Raw genomic sequence first — 20,451 nt, forward strand, 5'->3', positions numbered from 1 at the left:
TCCATGGTCAAGAATAGCTACCTAGGGATGTTAGTATTGTCAAAGTATTATCTCTCTTTTTAAAAAATATACAATACAAATGTATTATCTTTTAAAGCAAATAGGAGGCCAATACTTACTTTGAACTATTATTGCCAAGAATTAAATTTTATCTCAACAGAATGCAAGGATACTCAAAAATAATGCAACAGGTGGAGGAAGAAACTTCATATATTAACGATCAGTAACCTGGATAGCCCCTTTGCTTGTAACATCTCTCTAGAGATCTCCCAACCTGTTTTTCTATATAAAATTATTAGAACTGGATCAACTGAGACCATACTTTATTAGTGAGGAGTAGAAATTTAATGTATTTTCAATAATTTTAGTGATTGTGGTAGTTGGTACTTAACGTTTCAATAGTAGAAATGTTTAAATATTTGAAATTTTGACTTTGACACATTAATTAATAATGTATAGTCTATTGACATTTATGAAGGTTTGTTCCACCCAAAATCATATTTTTTTTGCAGAATAATTAATTTTTAAAGCTTTTTTTATTTCCCACTACTGGCATCACTCAAGTTTTGGATCATAGTTGGTGTAGTAGCAATGATAGGAACTTTAACAACATCCTAATTTGAATACTAACTTCACCACTTCTTAGGCTTATGGATTTAGTCAAGTCACTTAATAGCCCCAAGCTTCTGTTTTCACATCTTTGGATAATGAGGATAATAATAATATGTGTAGTAATGAGAAAAATAATATCTATTTCACGGGGGTGAGGATTAAGAGAGCAGGCTCTGGCAATAAATTGCCTGAGTTGGGATCTGCACCTAATGCTTAGCTGTGTAATTTGTGAAAGGCACCAACCTCTCCAAGGCTCAGTTTCTCCATATATATTTAATAAATTTAAAATAATAATTATATCTTCCTCATAAGATTGTAGTGAAAAATACAGGCACATTACATTCCTATTTCAGAGTATAGCATATTATAGATATTCAGTAATTTTAAATTTAAATTTAGTAAATGTTTTGATGACTATCATAATAAATTAAAATATGGTTGTTGAATTTGCTTTCTTTCTCACCTTTCCACTTTTCACCCTTTATTTGTTCTGTACATGCTGAATATAATAACATCCAACAAATCTATTATTATCTATATAAAATTACGTTGGGAAATACATAAATAACCAAAATAGTCACTGGGCAGCTTAGCAATGGAAATTTAACAATCTGAGACTCAACAATTAATGAATATGTTGTGATTGGACAGTCTGACAAAGAAACAAACATTTTAATCTGATAAGAAGAATAAACATACACTGTATTTGTCTTGTTCCAACTGGTATCATTGCCTTCCTGATCATTTTCAAATGGGGTAAGAACATTATGGCTTACTGTGTACCTTTTGTAAATTATATACTAGGTTATTCCTTTTTATATATGTTATTTTTTCTAAATATGTTCTATGAGACAGGTATAATTTTTCAGTTACTTGTCTGTTTATCACTTGGGCACAGATGTGATTCATAGTTGTTGATTCTCCATATTTTAAATAGTATCATACCATGAATGTGCTGATTATCACCAAACACTTCTATTGAGGTTTAGGGAAATATTTTATTATCAAAACCATTAATATTTATTTATTGAGATATAGTGGTAAAGACTATGAAAGTCTTATAGGAATATAGGTCAGATTAATCACCAAATGAGTTTAGGTTATATTTTGTTTTATGGAAATTCTCTTTCTGATAGTGGCAAGGTGGGATGTAACTTTTATTATGTGAATCATCCTGTAGAACACAACTATAAATTCTCAATAAAATGTTTTAAAAACTCTGTGCAGACTCTGGAGAGATCATACAAGCATGCAAAAACTTTAGCAGAATTGACATGTAGAAGAACAGAAAGGCACTAAGTGAGTATTCCATGTTTTTGCCCTGTCTAGTTTGAGGGTAGGTTCCAGTTTGGGACATGTTGGAGAGCTTTTCAAAATCTGGAAAGAAAACTCATAGTTCAATTGTCTTGAGTAATCAGGGCACATGCCTAGGGGCAAACTCAGAAGCTAGCAATTGAGGTAGAAATCCAGGAAAGGAGAAAAAATAGAGAGAAGGAGCTCCAAATTCTGTATATAAACTTATAACCTTTTTGATCTTTGGCTCACCCCTGAGCCACACACGCCTAGGGTTGATTCTAAGCAGTTCAAATGAGGCTAAAAAAATGGACTGAGATTTCAGTTGCTGAACAATGCAGAGAAGACAGAGTTTGTAGTTTCAGCTTAGTTACATTAACAGTTAGATAAAACAAAAAAAACAAAGATGTTTTCTGGATAAATATATTGGAATCCATACCCTCTAATATGTATCATTCAGAATTTCTGGAACATTTCAAATTTTTTTATCAGAATATTTAATTATCAAACAAAGATTTTAATAGCAAACAAGAGTTTAAAAGCAGCTATTGTAATTGTGCTTGTATATAATCAATAGTTATATATAACTAGTTATAGTCAATGAAAAGATAGGAAGTCTCAGCAGAGAAATGGAAAATACTTAAAAAGTTTTAGAACTGAAAAATAGATTTTCTGGAAAAAGTAGTGAATGGGATTAATAGTAGAAAGAAGGAGACAGGAGAAATAGTTGGTTGACTTGTAAATAAACTAACAGAAACTATTCAATGTGAAGAATAAAGGAGAAAAAGGATTAGTGGGAAAAGGACAAATCTTTATAGATATGTGGGGAATGGAAATGATCTAACATCCATGTAATTGGAGTCCTAGGAGAGTAAGAGAAAATAAAGGCACAAAAATATTTGAATAAATAATAACTTAAATCTTTCCACATATTTAATGAAAGATATAGACCTACATATTCAAGCAAATCAGCCTAGGCTCACAAAGTAGCATGTTTAAGATCAAAGATAAAAAGCTTGAAAGCATTCAGAGATAAAAGATCCACTATACACAGGAGAACAATGGTGGGCATGACACCTGACTTTTCATTATAAACAGTGGAGAGCAGAAGACAATGGAAAAATGTCATTAAAGCACTTGGGGAAGAAAAAAAAAAACCTGTTAACTCAGAATTCTATATTCAGCTTTGTTTAAGAATTCTTTTAAGAGAAAAAAAATATATGAAAGCTTTTCACCAGCAGACCTATACATGAAACATTCAAGAAAGGTCTTATGACTGAAGGGGGGAAATTGGAAACTTAAATAATTGGGAAAGAATAAAGAGCACCAGATATGTGAGAATGAATATAAGACTGTTTTTGTTCTTATGTTTAAAAATATATATCACTGTGAGGCAAAAATTGTCTTTTGGGGTTCAAAATATATGCAGATATAATACATATAAAACCTATAGCATAATGGATAGAGAAGGGGATGAGAGGACCTATTCTGTGGCAAGCTTTGTACATTTTATGTGAAGTGGAACAACATTAACTCTAACAGACTGAAGTGTTAAGGATATCTATTTTCATTTCTATAACAACTACTAGAAAAGCAAAAATATAGAGAGATGTTCCTTGACTTATGATGGGGTTACATTCTGATAAATCCATAATAAGTCAAAAATATTGTAAGCTGAAAATACATTTAATGCTTGCAAAACAGCATAGTTTCTTAATTCTAATGATGCAACTTAAGATTTTTTTACTTTAAGATGGTGCAAATATTACATGCACCAGACACAGTGGCTTGTGTCTATAATCCCAGGACTTTAGGAAGTGTGATGATCACTTGAGTCCAGAAGATTGAGACCAGTCTAGGCAACATAGAGTGGCCTTGTCTCTACTAAAAATAAAAAAAATTAGCCACACATAGTGGCATGTGCCTATAGTGCCAGCTACTTGGAAGGCTGAGGTGAGAGGATTACTTGAGCCCAGGAGTTCCAGTTGCAGTGGCTACAATTGCACTATTGAACTCCATCTTGGGCAACAGAGTGAGACCCTGTCTCAAACAAACAAACAAACAAACAAACAGAAAGTTACATGCATTTAAAAGAAACCATAACCTCAGCATACATCAAAAGGAGCTCCTCAATTTATGATGGAGTTATGCCCCAGTAAACTCATCATGAAGTTGGACCATTAAAAGTTCAATCACTATAAGTTGGGAATGATCTGAAATTTGAAAGTCAATACAGAGATTAAAATGAAATTATTGTAAAGCAGACAATTGAAAATGCAGCAAAAAGGAGGAACCAGAAGAACAAAGAAACAAAAATAGAAGTAACAAACAGGAAAAAATGTAAAATGAAAGACTAAATTAAAAATATTCATTGTTTAAATGTAAGTGGTTGAAACACTGCAATTAAAAGACAGAGATTGTCAGATTGGATAAAAAAGTGAGGCCTAATTATATTTTGTATACAATAGGCATGCTTTAAGTATAAGAACATGGATAACTCAAAATAAATAGGTAGACAAAACAAATACCATACAACAGTAAGCATAAGAAGATTGGAATGACTGTATTCATATTAGACAAAGACATTAAGAGAAAAATATTTACTGGCACACCTTGCGTTTTTTGTGCTTCACTTTATTGCACTTTACAGATACTGTGCTTTGTACAAATTCAAGGTTTATGGCAACCCTGTGTCGAGCAAGTCAGCACCATTTTTCCAACAGCAAGGGCTCACTTGGTGCCTCTGCGTTTCTTTTGGTAATTCTTACAGTATTTCAAACTTTTTCATTATTATGATATTTTCATGGTGATCTGTGATTAGTGATCATTGTTTAATTGCTTTGGGGTGCCATGAACTGTGTCCCTATAATATGGCAAACTCAATCAATAAACACATATGTTCTGACTGTTGAACTGACTAGTCATTTTCCCATCTTTCTCCCTCTCTTTGGGCTTCCCTATTCCCCGGGACAAAACAATATTGAAATCAGTGACCTAATTATAGGATTACAATTAATATTAATAATCCTACAATGGCCCCTCAGTGTTCAAGTTAAAAAAAAAAAAAACCACATGTCTCTCAATTTAAAGCAAAAACTAGAAATGATTAAGTTTAGTGAGGAAGGCATGTTGAAAGCTGAGATAGGATGAACCCAAGGCTTCCTACACAGAACAGTTAGCCAAGTTGTGAATATAAAGGAAAAGTTATTCAGGAACATTAAAAGTAAACACACAAGTGGTGTGAAAGCAAAACATCTTTGTTGCTGATATGGATAAGCTGTGAGTGTTCTCATAGAAGATGAAACCAGTCACAACGTTCCATTAAGTCATAGCTTAATCCAGAGGAAGGCCCTAACTCTTTTCAATTCTGTGAAGGTTGAAAGAGGTGAAAAAGCTGTAGAAGGAAAGTTTAAAGACAGCAGAAATTAGTTTATGAGGTTTAAGGAAAGAAGCTGTTTCCATGACATAAAAGTGCAAGACAAGGCAGCAAGTGCTGACGTAGAAGCTACAGCAAGTATTCAGAAAAATCTAGCTAAGATACCTGATGGAGGTGGCTACACTAAACAGCAGATTTTTCATGTAGACACTACAGCTTTCTATTGGAAGAAGATGCCATCTAGAACTTTCATAGCTAGAGAGGAGAAGTTGATGCCTGGATTCAAAGGGCAAATTGACTCTCTTGTTAGGAGCTAATTCATCTGGTGACTTTATTGAAGTCAATGCTCATTTACTGTTCTGAAATTTCTAGGTCCCTTAAGAATTATGTGAAATCTTTTCTCCCTGTACTCTATAAATGAAACAACAAAGTCTGAATGACAGTACATCTGTTACATCATGGTTTGCTGAACATTTTAAGCCCATCGTTAAGACCTACTGCTCAGAAAAAAGATTCCTTTAAAAGTATTACTGCTTATTGACAATGTACTTAGTCACCCAAGAGCTCTGATGGACATGTACAAGGAGATTAATGCTGTTTTCATGTCTGATAACACAATTTCCACTCTTCGGTGCATGGATCCAGAAGTAATTTCAAATTCAAAGTCTTATTATTTAAGAAATATATGCCATAAGGTCATAGCTACCATAGATAGTGATTCTTCTGAATGGATCTGGGTAAAAGGAACTGAAAACCTGCTGGAAAGGATTTATCATTCTATCTGAATGCCATTAAGAACATTTATGATTCATGGGAGGAAGACACAATATTGACAGGCGTTTGGAAGAAGTTGAATCTAACCCTTATGAATGACTTAGAGAGGTTCAAGATGTTAGTGGAGGAAGTAACTACAGATGTTTGGAAATAGCAAGAGAACTAGAATTAGAAATGGAACTTGAAGATGTGGCTGAATTGATGCCACCTCATGATAAAACCTGAATGGATGAAGTTTCTCCTTAAGGATGAAAAAAAAGTATTTTTTTTCAAAAGGAGCCTACTCCTTGTGAGGATGCTATAAACATTGTTGACAGGACAACAAAGGATTTAGAATATTAGATAAATGTAGTTGACAAAGCATTGGCAGATTCTGAGAGGATCGACTCCACATTTGAAAGAAGTTCTGCTGTGGGTAAAATGCTGCCAAACAACATCACATGCTGCAGGTAAATTTTTCACAAAAGAAAGAGTCAATTGATGATGCAAACTTCATTGTTGTCTTATTTTAAGAAATTGCCACAGCCACCTGAACCTTCAGGAATTATTATCCTAATCAGTCTGCAGCCATCAACATGGAGGGAAGACACTGCACCAACAAAAAAGGCTGAAGGCTGAGATGATTGTTTGCATTTTTAGCCATAAAATATTTTAAATTAAAGTATATGCAGTTTTAGACATGATGGAACTGCACACTTAATATACTACAGTATAGTATAAACATAATTTTATATGCTATGTGAAATAATAAAATTTTGTGTCACTCACTTTATTGTGATATATTCCAATTAAAAAATAGACAAGAAGTTACACAGATGTTTTAATGAAAATGATATGTAGATGATCATAAGTATATGAAAAGATGTTTAATATTATTGCCATTAGGAAAATCCAAATAAAGACACAATGAGATACTACCATACACTTAACAGAATGGCTAAAATTAAAAGTAGTGACAACAACAAATGCTCGTGAAGATGTGTAGAAACTAGGTTATTTGTACATTGTGGGTGGGAATGCAAAATGATGTAAGTACTCTTAAAAACAGTTTGGCAGTTTCTTCTAAAACAAAATGTGTAATTACTGTACTACCTACCAATACACTCTTGGGTGTATATTCCAGAGAAGGGTAAACTTATGGTCACACAAAAACCTGTACATAAATGTTTGTGGCAGTTGTTTTTTGTAATAGCCCCAAACTAGGAATAGTTCCAGTGTCCTTCAAGCAATGAATGATTAACAAATTGTCACACAAATACCATGGAGTACTATTCTGCAATGAAAAGAAATAAATTATTGATATATGTCATAAGTTTTGTAAAAAGTTTATAAAAAGTATTGATATATATAATAAGCATAAGAAATTATGCTGAGTGACAAAAAAGCCAGTCTCTAAAGATTAAGTACTGTATAGTTCCTTTGTACAACACTTTTGAAAAATACAGATTTTTAGAAAAGTAGAACAGATTAGTGGTTACCAGGGCTTCAGAATGAAGAGACAGGAGTGAAAGAGAAATGAGTGTGTTTCTAAAAGGGCAATACCAGGAATCCTTGTGAGTTTGGACCTGTTGAGCATTTTGACTCTGGTGGTAGATACGTTAACCTACACACGTAATAAATTGTACAAAATTTATTCAGATCCCCCAGTTTCTCTTGTACATGTGGGCATGTGTATAGAAGTACACAACTTCCATTCTTCAGCCCATGGATCAAGAAGTAATTTCAACTTCAAAGTCTTATTATTTAAGAAATATATGCTATATGGTCATAGCTACCATAGAGAGTGATTCTTCTGAAGAATCTGGGTAAAATGAACTGAAAGCCTGCTGGAAAGGATTTACCAGAAAGGATATACTCAGAAAACACACAGGAATCTCTCTGTATTAAGTCTTACAAATGTATGTGAATCTATAATTACCTCAATAAAAATTTTAATGAAAAACAAATTTTAAAAAGTTATATACCCTTCTATTTCACACATATATAACAATATGTGTGTATATGTATATACATACGTAATTCCATTAAATGTACATAAGTCATTATTCTGTATACACACTATTATTACACAATTATTTTTCTAACACTGTAAGACTTATTCTTGTTGATACACACAGAAATAGTTCATTCATTCATTTTAACAATTGTAGAATAATGCATAGTATGCCTAAGCCAACATTTGTTTATTGATTTCCCTGGTTTATAGGCATTTATTTCCAAACAGTACAAGAGACTGTGCACTGGGAAGCTGCCTTTGCTGCAGGTACCTGGTGATAGAGAAGTCAAGCCCTTGGAGCATACCCAGTGGACACTCTGGGACCAGAAACCAAAACTTCTTCTTCTTGCAATTTCTCTTGTGTGACGTCTACTGACAAAACTTAATATTGTGCCATCTGACAGCAAAAATATTTAACAGGCCCAGATCTTTTTTTGCAGAGTGGGCAAAAAGAATGAATTTGGATTTAAGAGGCAGTAATAAATAACCAGCATGACAGATAACTAATTATACCAGCACTATTTCAGAATTTTCTATCCTCTTCCTACTGATCTTTACTATCACATTTACCATATATGAAATTTCCAGGTATTTGTGTGTCTAAGTGCTGTATTCTAGTTCCTTTGTCTAATTATCTATTATTGGACCAAGTCCACATTGTCATAATTATAATACCTTTTTAACATATATCAGTTTTTGGCAAGAAAAGGCTTTCTACATCATTCTTCTTATTAAAATATATTTTGGATATTATCTATCTCTTTATCTGTCTATCCATCTATCTTTGAGTAGACTCTAGCATACAATAAGTACTAGATACAGTTGTTGTTGCTGATGTTGTTTTACATGGTATTGTATCTTTGTTGATGAATCATAACCATCCTCTGCTAATGGAGTATTGTACCTTCACATCTAGTAAATGGTATATTCCATTTTATTCCATTTTTTATTTCATTCAAAAATTGTTTTGTGAAGGTGTGGTATATTTTTAAATGCCTTATAGTTTATTAATTGTCAATTGTAGCTGTGTTTTTAACATAGCTCTCTAGTAGATTACACTGCTGTATAAAGTTCTTGACTTTTATTTTACATTGATCCTGTGACCACAAACTGCTAAGTCCTTTTATTCATTCAACTTGTTTGTTTATGGATTCTGTTTGGCCTATTATGTAGAACAGAGGTATTCAAACATTTTTTGGGAGCAGGCTAGGTGGTAAATGTTTTTTTTCTTTGAGGGTCTGTTGCAACTACTCGACTCTGACTTTTAAGATAAAAGCAGCCATAGACAGCATGTAAAACAAAAATGGGGGTAGCTGAATTTGGCCTACAATAGGACCTTATTTGGCCCATGAGTCTTATTTTGCAGAGACTTGATGTAAATAATAATTTTATTATTTTTGTTTTAAAGCCATCCATTAAGCAAGCCTCTTGATTCTTTTTCTTATCATATTTCATAGGCTAGGATTTCTAGTATAGTATTATACAGTGGTGCCAATAGTGAGGATTCTTGCCTTTTTCCAGGATTTATTGGGATTCATTACAAATTTTAATGTTAAGAATGATGTCATCTTTAGGTCAAGAAAATTTATCTTTATTACAACGTGGCCAAATGCTTTTATAATAAAAGTATTATTTAAACTGTTTTGCCCCATAGAGAATCACCATTTTGACCTTTATTCTTAGTGTTGATCAATTTTATAATTTTGAAATATCTTTGTCTTACTAATATAAATCCAACTCATTCATGATGAATTATTTTTATACAGTATTGGATTTGATTTACTACTATATTATTGTGCTTGCATTTATGCTTATAAATGAGTTAGATTTTAAAATTACTTTTGCACTATCAGACTGATTTGGCATATCGTTCTAATGATGTTGTAAGAAGGAATGCTTTTCTTAATTTTTTTCATGAAAAATATTTGTTAAAAATAGAGATCGGGGTTTTGTGAATTTAATACAATTATTCTGTGTAGTTGGTTGGGAAAGATTTTTTTGACTGCTGATTGAAATTATTTAATGGTTGCCTGTCTATTCAGAATGTGTTTGATTTTTAGTCATTTTGGTAATTAAACTTTTTTTTTTAGAAGATCTTACATTTCACATGTTTTCAAATGTATTGGAAAGATTGTTCATAGTATTAACATAAGTTGTAACTTATCTATAGTTACATTTTTTTTTCATTTCTAATTATGCTGATTTGTGGCTTTCCTGCTTTTCTCTTGATCACTTTCGTCAGAAATTTATAAATAGTACTCATCTTTTTAAGAAACTAGAGTTTGATTTTGTTGTTCATTTCTATTTTTTAAATGTATTCAATGCTATTCTTTTAGTTGTTTCTTTTCCACTACCTAATTTAGATTTTTCTTGCTCTTTTTTTATGTCTACTTCAGTTAAATATTTCATTCATTTTCAATCCTAAAAAATTTTTATTAAAGCTGCAAAATTTCCTAAAGTACTAGTTTAGCTGTAACTTAAAAGTTTTAATAGTTTCTGTGATTTAGTTATAAATATTTCACGATGTCTTATAATTTAGAAGTGTGTTTATTAGTCTCCAACATATGATGATATTTTGGGACTTTTATTGTAAATTTTAAATTTTATTGCAATATTACTATGAAGTTAATTTAATTAATTTTTGAATTGTGTTGAGACTTTCTAAGTAGTCTGTGTAAGTTAAAAGCACCTTTCCTATGTTCCACATATTCCTTGGAGTGCTGGAGTGCCGAGGTGGGTGGAGTTAGGAGTGATGGAACTTAGGTATGGGTACGGATGGCAGTGCCAGCAGGTGTCAACTCACACAGGAAACACACCTGCATGTGTTTCTCAATAGTCTTTAGTTTTCTCATTTGTCAACCTAGCAAATTTTATGATGCAGATTTTTGTAGCATACCGTCTTGCATTTTAACATCCTCGACGTTTGCATCAGGTGTGTTTTTTACTTAAGGACAATTTACAAATCAAAACAGAAACTTGCAATAAACTCCCTTTACAGTTGTAGTTATAAGAATCCTCAAATCCCCTTAGGCTTGATTGATAAAACATGGCATTTATCCTATTTCTATGATGATGTTCAGCAAAGTTTATGACAGAGGGAAACAGCTGGTAAAGTGGGTTCATGGAAAGGTGAAGGTAATATAGCCATAAAAAAAAAGGATAATGATTTTAAAAGAGATATTAGTTGTAATAACACCATTAACCTTTTGCTTCAAATTATGGAATGTGTGGTCTTTTTTAGAGGGCTAATCAAAGGTTTGAAGTAATTGCAATGTGGGAGAAAGAAGGAATACTATAGAATTTGTGGTATTTTTTTTCCCCCTTAAAATTATTCTGCTCTGTAGCCCATTAAGAAAATAAGACCATTGCTGGGTTTCTATTTATTCTGGAAGAAAGTTAATATAATTTTCAAATAAAGGTATTGATGTTTGTAGTAGAATGAATGTTAAAGAATATATACGCAACAATGTAGTAGACCAGAATTCAAATACCTGGTTTTAAGACAGATACTAGCATTGAGAGGGGAAGGCAATTTTTGGGGAGTGAAAGCATAGCACAGTGTTTTCTAATCTAGGTTTGTAGATACATTTGGGAGTTTGTCATTTGGGCAACAGTTCAATATAGTGAAAACTGGAATCACTCTCCTTTTCTCAGACTTTGTGATTTTACCACTGATGGAGAGTATATGCATGCGAGAAAGGTGAAATTAATTGCAGAGCAAATAGTATCCGTAAAAATGAGATAAAGAAAATATTAGTGAGGCTAATTTAGATGAAAATCTATAAATTTTTGTTGAGAGAAAGGAGAATTTTTGAAACTAAAGGTTCTTGACATGCCATCCAGTGTCACCTCAATGTTTTTGGACTCTGAGAGTTTTATAAACCTCTGGAAATTTATGTAAAATTTTGTAAGAAGACACATTTATGAATCTTTTTGAGAATGTTTATATAGCTCAGCAACATCTCAAAGGTTCTGTGACACCAAAAATAATTAAGAACAACTGATCTAGATTTTTCCCACGTAATTACTTTGTTGCCTGGCAATGGCTCCATTTCTGCTTAAGTTTCTGTAGCAAGAACTTTGAGATTTAATGCCTCTCAACATTGCCCTCTCCCCGCAAAAGCTATTAGAAGTATGACCACCTTCTCAGGAGCTTGATTTTTTAGATAATTTACTTTTCAACCAAACTTTGGGATATATAGTCCAACAAGTAAAAGAGTACCTGTAATATCAACAAGGTGTAAGAAGATGGGATGTTGACAACGTGGTCCATCCTGGGATGTCTGTGGCAAGGCCCCTGTGTACATATACACCTGAATTCCTTAACTTTGTGTATATGAAATATAAACAAAAGATAGTCAGCCCATTGTTAAGAATTTTGCTCTTTTGTTTTTTAAAAATTAAATGCAAATACATGCATTTCATTCCTATTCATTTTATATACTACTCCGATATAACTGTTTTTTGTTCCATTGCAGTGGTCTGAGCTTAGGTCACACATTTTTAACCTATAGGTTGTTATTGTCCCTCTGCTTGTGGGCTTCACTGAGAACCTGGGAAAGGCACAGAGCTTTTCCTCAGAGAAATACGTAGTCCTACATTTGGATCGTATCATTCCAGGCCTTTCAAAAACCCTTCAAAATGTGTGGGTTCCAGGGGAAGTACTCTCAGTTTCAGCTCTGCTCGTTTCTTACCAGATTTCACTGCCTGTGGCTTTGGTAATGGCAGCCCAACTTCATTAGGGGTCTCTTTCAAAGATCGATGTGATTCTCTTTCAAAGATCGACAAGAGAATCTTTCACTGGCTTTTCTGTGCGTACACGCTAAAATCCATAAAGCACAGCCTCGTCCAGGTGCCCCTCTCAAGGTTAGCCTCTTGACCACCTCCCCTGCTGGTTCCCCACTTCATTCTGGTTATTCCAGCCATGCACATACTGTGCCCAGCTTTTCTAAACTGGCCATGCCATTCTGAACTGGCCATGCCATTCTGCACATCCAGTCCTGGCATCTGCTCCTCCCTGAATGATTAGGTGTTCCCTGTGTGTGCTTGGTGATTACCCACCCACCCTTTGGGACTCACCCATCTCTCCTTCTGTGAAGTGGCTCTGACATACCAACTGCTTGTCCACACCTGGAATGGCAGCAGTTGGCTCCTTTGTGCCACCATGGGTCCTTGTGCTTGCCTTTATTACAGCTCTTAGCACACCGCAGTTCATTTGTTTGCACATCTGTGGGCTAAAGGCCATTAGAAACTACTTTTTCATGAGTATCTCTTGCCCAGTTCCTAATAGGCTTTGTTTCAGTAAGGTTTTTGTTTGAATTTTGTGTTTGTTGAATGACTATTTCAGTTGGTCTTGTTGAGTACCACAGGAAATTCATTAGCAGAGAAGACCCAAAACTTTAAGGGATAATATCAGTAGATAATATATAATTGCTCTGTTTCTTTCCACTTTTAATATATTGGACCAAAATAGTTTAAAGATCCAAGAAAATCTACCAGGAGAACAACTTAATTCTTTCTTTCTTTTCTTTTCTTTTTCTTTTTGGAATAGTATTATTCTACAGGGAGTGGAAAGAACATCTGATGTTGCTGAAAGAATTAAATTCAGATTCTGGATCTGCCACTTATGATTAGGTGACCTTAGTGGAAACACATTGCTCTGCTTAAAACTTAACCTCTTCATCTCCAAATTGGGGATTATAAAAATACGTAATTATCTCATGATAGAACTGTCAGGATGGAAATAGTGTCTGCATGCATAGATTGTTTCGGGTAATGTATCATAGATGTGTTAGCAGCTTTCATTATTATTATGCTGCTGGACTTGTAGAACCCTTACTTTAATTTGAAAGTCAATGTCAAATGAGAGTGCGAGAATAGAAATATAAAAGAAAGCATCTTCACCCCCACTCTCTTTTCCTGTATCCATTACAGACATCACTAATAGATTGTTGAGATCTTTGTCCCTGAGACCACACTTTGTCTGAAATGGCCTTCTCAAGCAGTCATTGCCGATTAATCAGTGTTGGCTTTAAAACCTATATGCTACTTTAGTGCTTTACTTTAGAGTCTTGAACTGATGGAAGAAGCAGTGCGTAAAAAACAGTCTTGTAAATGGTTTAATGTCCATGGGCAAATGCTCATGTCACCATCAGCAACCATATTGTTCTCTTCTTTCATAATAGTGAAGTTTTGCCTGGATACCTGGTTCCTCACAATCAAACTAAACTTTTTGGTCTGTTTTTTTATTTATTTTTATTTTTAATTTTTATTTTTATTTTTTATTTTTTTGCGGCTGGATATAGCCACTAAGTATAAGTTTTGGCCAGTGGGATGTAAACTGTAGTGTTGTGTGGAAATTTCTGCAAATCATTCTTAGGAGGCAATTGGTGTAAGCTGTTTGCTGCTCTTCCTCTTGTTCTTTTCCTGAATTCTGCTGCCTGGAACATGGACCTGCCATGAGAATGATGAAACAGTAAGCTGGAGGAGCTTATGTCCTTGAAAATATTATTGAGCAGGGCTCTGTTCTAGCCCCTGATTAACCTTCTATTTGTTTAGGACACCGTTATATAGCCATTGCAATCTGCTGGAAGTTTGCCGTTTGCCATAATGCTTTGTTTATTTAACCCTCCTCGTTAGAAATTCTTAGCAGATTAGGAGGAAGCCAAAACAAAACACATTCACTTTAGGGATAGGGAGGCATTAGAAAGACTTTTGTATACTTTGCCAGGTTGGAAAAGCTTGCAATGTTGATGTCCCGTAAGTGGCAGCAAGGATGGGATGATGTGACAGAGCAACATATTGGGAAACTGGGAAGCCAGATTTTAGTTTAGGCCCTAATAAGTTATTTGAAATTGTTCTAACTACATAGAACCTCAATTTTCTATTAAAAACGATGTATATGTCTGACAAGAGGTGGTAAGAGGTTTAGGTCAACAGGGGAAGGTGGAAGATGGTGAGGACATGAGTGAGAACAGGTCAGGAGGTTTCCAGATCCGAGATACCCAGCTGTCAATTTGAGGACTGGCCTGTTCGCTTGCAGATGCCCAGTCAGGGGATTGACAAATAAGAAACAGCCAAGAAGTGATACATTTGTATTGTGACACCCCCATATTCGTGCACATGGCCAATGCACCTCATAAATCTAGGGTGAATAGTTGCCTACATTTTAGTATGCACTGCTTGATCTGAATTTCTATCACAAAGTCCCACTTCCACTCTTGTATTTCTATATATTGTGCTTATGTTTGAATATCTATATTTATACGACTACAGTAAAAAAGTATATAATAAAGTCATTCACCATCAAGAACAGCTTTTCATCTGCTTTGTCAGAACATCATTTAAATAGCTACATTCTGTTAATGCACAGTAGTTAAATAAACTCCAAGATTCTTATTCTGCAATAACCCATTAAATCATCTTAAATACTATGTCATAATGACAACTTAATGCAACCAGATGTGATATTTGGGGATTAAAAAAATACTTTTCTAAAGACATAGCTTCCTGATTTTACGTTCTCAAGCCCGTTTGCACAGCTGTTAAATCTCTTGGCTCTACTTTCTATGGGTGTATATCACTTATGTTCTGCTTCATGCATGACATTACTGAAGTGCAAAGGAGTGTTCCCCAGGACATTGTGATACGTACTTGTGTGATATCTGCATCGGCGTAATTTTGTTCTCAAGGCATGATTTTCTCACTCTCGAAAGGTGCAAATAAATTGGATCATGTGTCGACATGAGAGTGCTAATAACAGGTCTTGCAAGGTGTCCCGTGGTCTGAGAGTCGTGGTAAGTCAATGGCGCCCAAAAGAACAGTGTTCATCACACCCAGGCTAGATAGAAGGTTGGTGGCTTGCATCATGTACCACTGAAATGTGCTTATCCACATCTGGCTTAAGAATTACTTCCTGGTAGTGTATTGACACCATCAAAATAGTAATGTAATACCTCTAGTTTCTGCCCTGCATTGCAATTAATTATTCACAAGAGGTGTAAGCTTTATAATACTTAAAGTTTCTATGTCATATGGAATTGGAAGTGAACTTTTGAACTTCTGATTTTATCAGTTGGTATAAAAGTTGGCAAAATTAAAAGTTTGTGTATGTGATGAACCATCAAAGAGGAAGAACCCATTTGACAACCATGTTATGCACTGTGTGCAGAGAAGGATAATGCCAGCATCAAGCAGGAATCCTAGAAATTAGGTCATAACAGGCAGTGCAAGTGGGCCCTAATGAACCCAGATTCATATCTGTGGTGAAATTATATGCTGGATAATGTCCTCAGAAAAGCTGCCATGTTTCAATCTGGAAAGAAGCCCATTGCTGATACAACAAATCAATTGATAAGAAGTGTCTTTATTGCACTCAATAAAAGAACAGCACAACCCCAAATAAACATACACGGCTCATAAAACAAATTGCTCACCTAAAATGAATTACACACTAAGTTTTTTTTTTTTAGTAAATTATGCCACAGAATATTCAGTGATGTATCCATCCACTAAAGAGTAAGATTATAAACCGCACTAAAAGTAAATGTTTCCGTGTTTCTTTTTAGTTTCGTTTTTTTTTCAAGCTACAGGATTACCAAGAGCAAAATGTAAAAGAAAAAAAAGTGGTAGAAATGGCCTGTTTTGTGAAATATAGGAAAAAATATACCATCTGTGATTTAGCACAGTTCTCAATATTCCATCTGTGATCTGAACACAGTTCTTAGCAAAGGCTGAATCCCATTGTAGTTCAATATGATTTTTAAAAAAGTTTTTCTAAGAAAACTACTTTTGTAACATACTATTATTCTTGGCATGGAGTATCTTTTGAATGAAATAGTAAATATGGCTTTTACAACTGTTCTAATGATTTGTTGTTGTTGTTGTTATTGCATGCAAGGGCTTAACATTCTGAACAGCTAATAAACTAGACCCTTGTTCTAGCACCCTCCCAGAAAGCCTCACTGTAAAAGAAGTATATTTTGAATTCTGTGAGATGGGCCTTTGTTTCTGCATTCATCTAGTAAACAAATGTTTATTACCAAGCATTCTGTTAGAGGAATTTCCATGTATAAGGGAATCTAAAAGTATTAAATGACATTATGATGTTGCTTCAGTCAATGTAGTTTTGCTCAGTATTAAAAAGAAAACATAATAGCACATAGCACAACAATTCACTTGTCTTTTCTTAAGGCAATGCTGACCTTTACTCATTTCTCTCTGATGAGCTTATCTGGTGATATGAAGCCACACATAGGAAGTCACCGGCCCACATCAAATAATAAAAGAACAGGGTTTTTCAAGCTCAGCACTATTGCCACTTTAGACCAGATACTTCTTTGCTGTAGGGCGCTGGCTGTACCCTATGTGCACTCTGGGATGTTTAGCAGCATCCCCGGCCTCTACTTACTAGATTCCAGTGGCAACCCTCCCCTGAAATTGTGAAAATCCAAAATGCCTTTAGAAATTGCCAAATGTCCCCCAGGAAGAAGATCACTTTTGGTTGAGTACCACTTGTATAAAAGGAATCATTAGATTTTCGTATTATCAACTGTTGGAAACTATGGTTTTATTTTTTTTCTTTTTGCAGGGTAGCAGCCAGTGCTTTGTACCTAGTTTCTTGTTGTGAAGATGTATGTGATGGAGACTGATACTGAGTACAGAAATGATGGGAGTGGGAAATGGTTTAGGAGAAGGTAAGGCTGAGAAAACCGTTCTGTAATGCATCAAGATCAGGCATGAGACCAACTCACTAAGCACAGTCCACTAATCGCAGATGTCTTTGGCCATCATTCATTTCTTCTTGCTGTATCCTTAATGTGGGGTTTTCAGCCCTTCTTGGCTGGGAGAAATCTCATTTTGCAAATCTTGGCTCCAATGTCTTCTCCATCTTTTCTGTGAGGGCTTCCCATGTCACAGTGGTAACAAAAAAATTCTCTTTTTGCTTCCGTGTTGTGGAACTTTGCTTACCTCAACTTACTGATTTTCATATTGTTTAATGTTTTAGTTAATTAGTTGGATACCTTTCTCTCTTAAGATTTTACAAACTCTTTAGATCTAGACTGTCATCTCTATAGCCCATATCATCTAGTTTAGGGATGCATTTGCCTGTAAGCAACAGAAATCTGCCTTAAGGTAACTTTACCAGGGAGTTTGCTTCCCTTACATCATAAGAAGCTTTGGTTAGGAGGCAGCTGAAGTCATTGGTTCAGCAGCTCAGCAATGCCTAGACTAAATCTCCAAAATTGTCTTGGCATTGCCGTCTTGGTCACAAGGTGGTAGCTGCCCAGCCAGCCTTTCTCTGCATTCCAGGCAGATAGGAATAGGGTTCTGAAGAGACAAGCAGCATTCCTTTATATCTCATAGGTCAGAACTGAGTCACCTGGCAATTCCTATCTGTAGCAAAGGTAGGGGTGTTGATTTTTTTTTTTTTTTTTTTTTGCAGACACTGTAGTAGTAAATGGAAAAGGAAAGGAGATTGGATTGGATTTTGAATCTGCCATCCGCCAAAGGCTAACAGCATGCTGAGTGCTTATGCTTGTGGAAGGACTTGACCATTCAGCTGTGTTCAAGCAGAAACTCTTCATCACAAGGTCTTCTGGTGCAGGAGGAACAAAGACTAACACTTTAGAAAGAAACTTGCTTTAGTGTGACATAAAACCATAAATTAAGCTTTAATTTGGCAACTGCTTTTCAAAGAAGAGCTTCATAAATCATCACGCATCCTTATCATCTTGTGCTTTAATTTTTAATGGCACACATAGTGAAATCAACAAAACAAATGTGGTAAGAGAAGGCACAGAAATCAGATGAGAATATGGGAAAAAAGGAAGGCACTCATGAGCGATCCATGTATACTGTGCAGGAAGGTAGCGGGGAGGGAGGGAGGGAGGACTTGGAAGGCAGAAAGAAACTAAAAACCTCCTGATGTGAGCAGTGGAATCACATGCATTTTGATAAAAGGGTCACATGTTAAAATGTGATTTTAAGATTAATCTGCTAGAACAATGCAATATTATTGTTTCTTTTCCAGACCACCTGAAAACTCAGATCAAATGGAGTAATGATTTGAAATTTAGTTGACCTTTCCTTTTGGTCTTAACACTTTCCCAAATAGTCTTGTATAAAGTTCATAAACTTTTCTTTTTGAATTTGTGCTTGTACTTTTTTTTCTTTCCCAAATATTCATATTGAGATTTTTACCCTGCAACCACGGGGTTAAGCAGAACACATTATTTTATTTTCTTCTTCAGTGAGTGTGTCAATTTGAACAAGACTGGCCAAATTGCTTTCTTTCTTTCTTTTTTCTCCTAAATCAAACTGTCTGTTCTGAAGAGGAGCACGTTGTGGTTCTATTAAACAAAATAACACGTTCTGCTCCGATATTTAACAGGGCGAAGCTCAGCCTCACCGTCTCTCTGCTTCACTGACAAGAGAGCTTACTGAGGAACATTTTTCCCCCTTTGAGAGGTCTCGAGAGGGTCTGTCACATTTTTTTTTTCTTTTTTTGTTCCCAGCGATTTCTGTTGCTGCAATGGGGCTTGGCTGTGATAAATGACATAAGCTTGTTGTACCTTACATGCAAATTCAGAGAAAGAAAAATGGGAAGTAGAAAGAGGATATTTCACTTTCCTTATCTAAAATAATCAGCTTTACTTAATTGATTTGTGGGCCTTTTCTCATGAAACAGTAAACCTATTAGAAGAGAGACAAGATAATAAATTATGGAAAGATCTTTGCAAAGGCTTGTCATTGGTTGGTAATGGTGACCGTAAGGACACAGGATTGATCACATCAGGCTGGCTCTTGATCCATCTAGTCCAGTAGCCTGTCATTGGCACTTGCACCAGGAGACGTGATTGGTCTTCACGATGTTTCCATTAAAAGTTGTTTATCCCTAAACATCCCACTGAACAATTAATGCTGTAACACCTATGCATTTGCTCAACTGCAGGTTTATGTTTGTAATTTCTACTACCTCCTGAGGAAAATGACACATTTTTTATTGTTTGTGGGGTTTTGTCTGGCTTTACTATACACTTATAGATGTTCTGATTCTCCCTGGTATGCTAAGCTTTAAGAAATGGATCATACTTAGGATCATAGAGATCATACACAGTGGCCTATGTCTGGATCCCAGCACTTTGGAGGCTGAGGTTGGCAGATCACCTGAGGTCAGGAGTTTGAGACCAGCCTGGCCAACATGGTGAAACCCCGTCTCTACCAAAAGTACAAAAATTAACTGGGCATGGTGGTGGGCACCTGTAATCCCAGCTACTCAGGAGTCTGAGGCAGGAGAATCTCTTGAACCTGGGAGGCGGAGGGTGCAGTGAGCAGAGATTGTACCATTTCACTCCAGCCTGGGTGACAGAGTGAGACTCTGTCTCAAAAAGTAAGAGAT

The 20,451-nt window shown here is 35.1% G+C and overlaps 1 long non-coding RNA gene across 1 annotated transcript in view; it reads left to right on the forward strand.

Annotated features, from left to right (window-relative positions):
- LOC105479391 (uncharacterized) overlaps positions 1-19,890 on the forward strand; it is a 51,288-nt gene extending 31,398 nt beyond the window's left edge. Inside the window, exons 2-3 of the long non-coding RNA XR_985866.3 lie at positions 17,641-17,746; positions 18,496-19,890. This is a non-coding gene — a long non-coding RNA (uncharacterized lncRNA). The remainder of the gene's footprint in view (positions 1-17,640; positions 17,747-18,495) is intronic.
- Positions 19,891-20,451: the final 561 nt, after the last annotated feature.

Source organism: Macaca nemestrina, chromosome 7, assembly GCF_043159975.1.
Source record: "Macaca nemestrina isolate mMacNem1 chromosome 7, mMacNem.hap1, whole genome shotgun sequence".
In the NCBI taxonomy this organism is placed as follows: domain Eukaryota; kingdom Metazoa; phylum Chordata; class Mammalia; order Primates; family Cercopithecidae; genus Macaca; species Macaca nemestrina.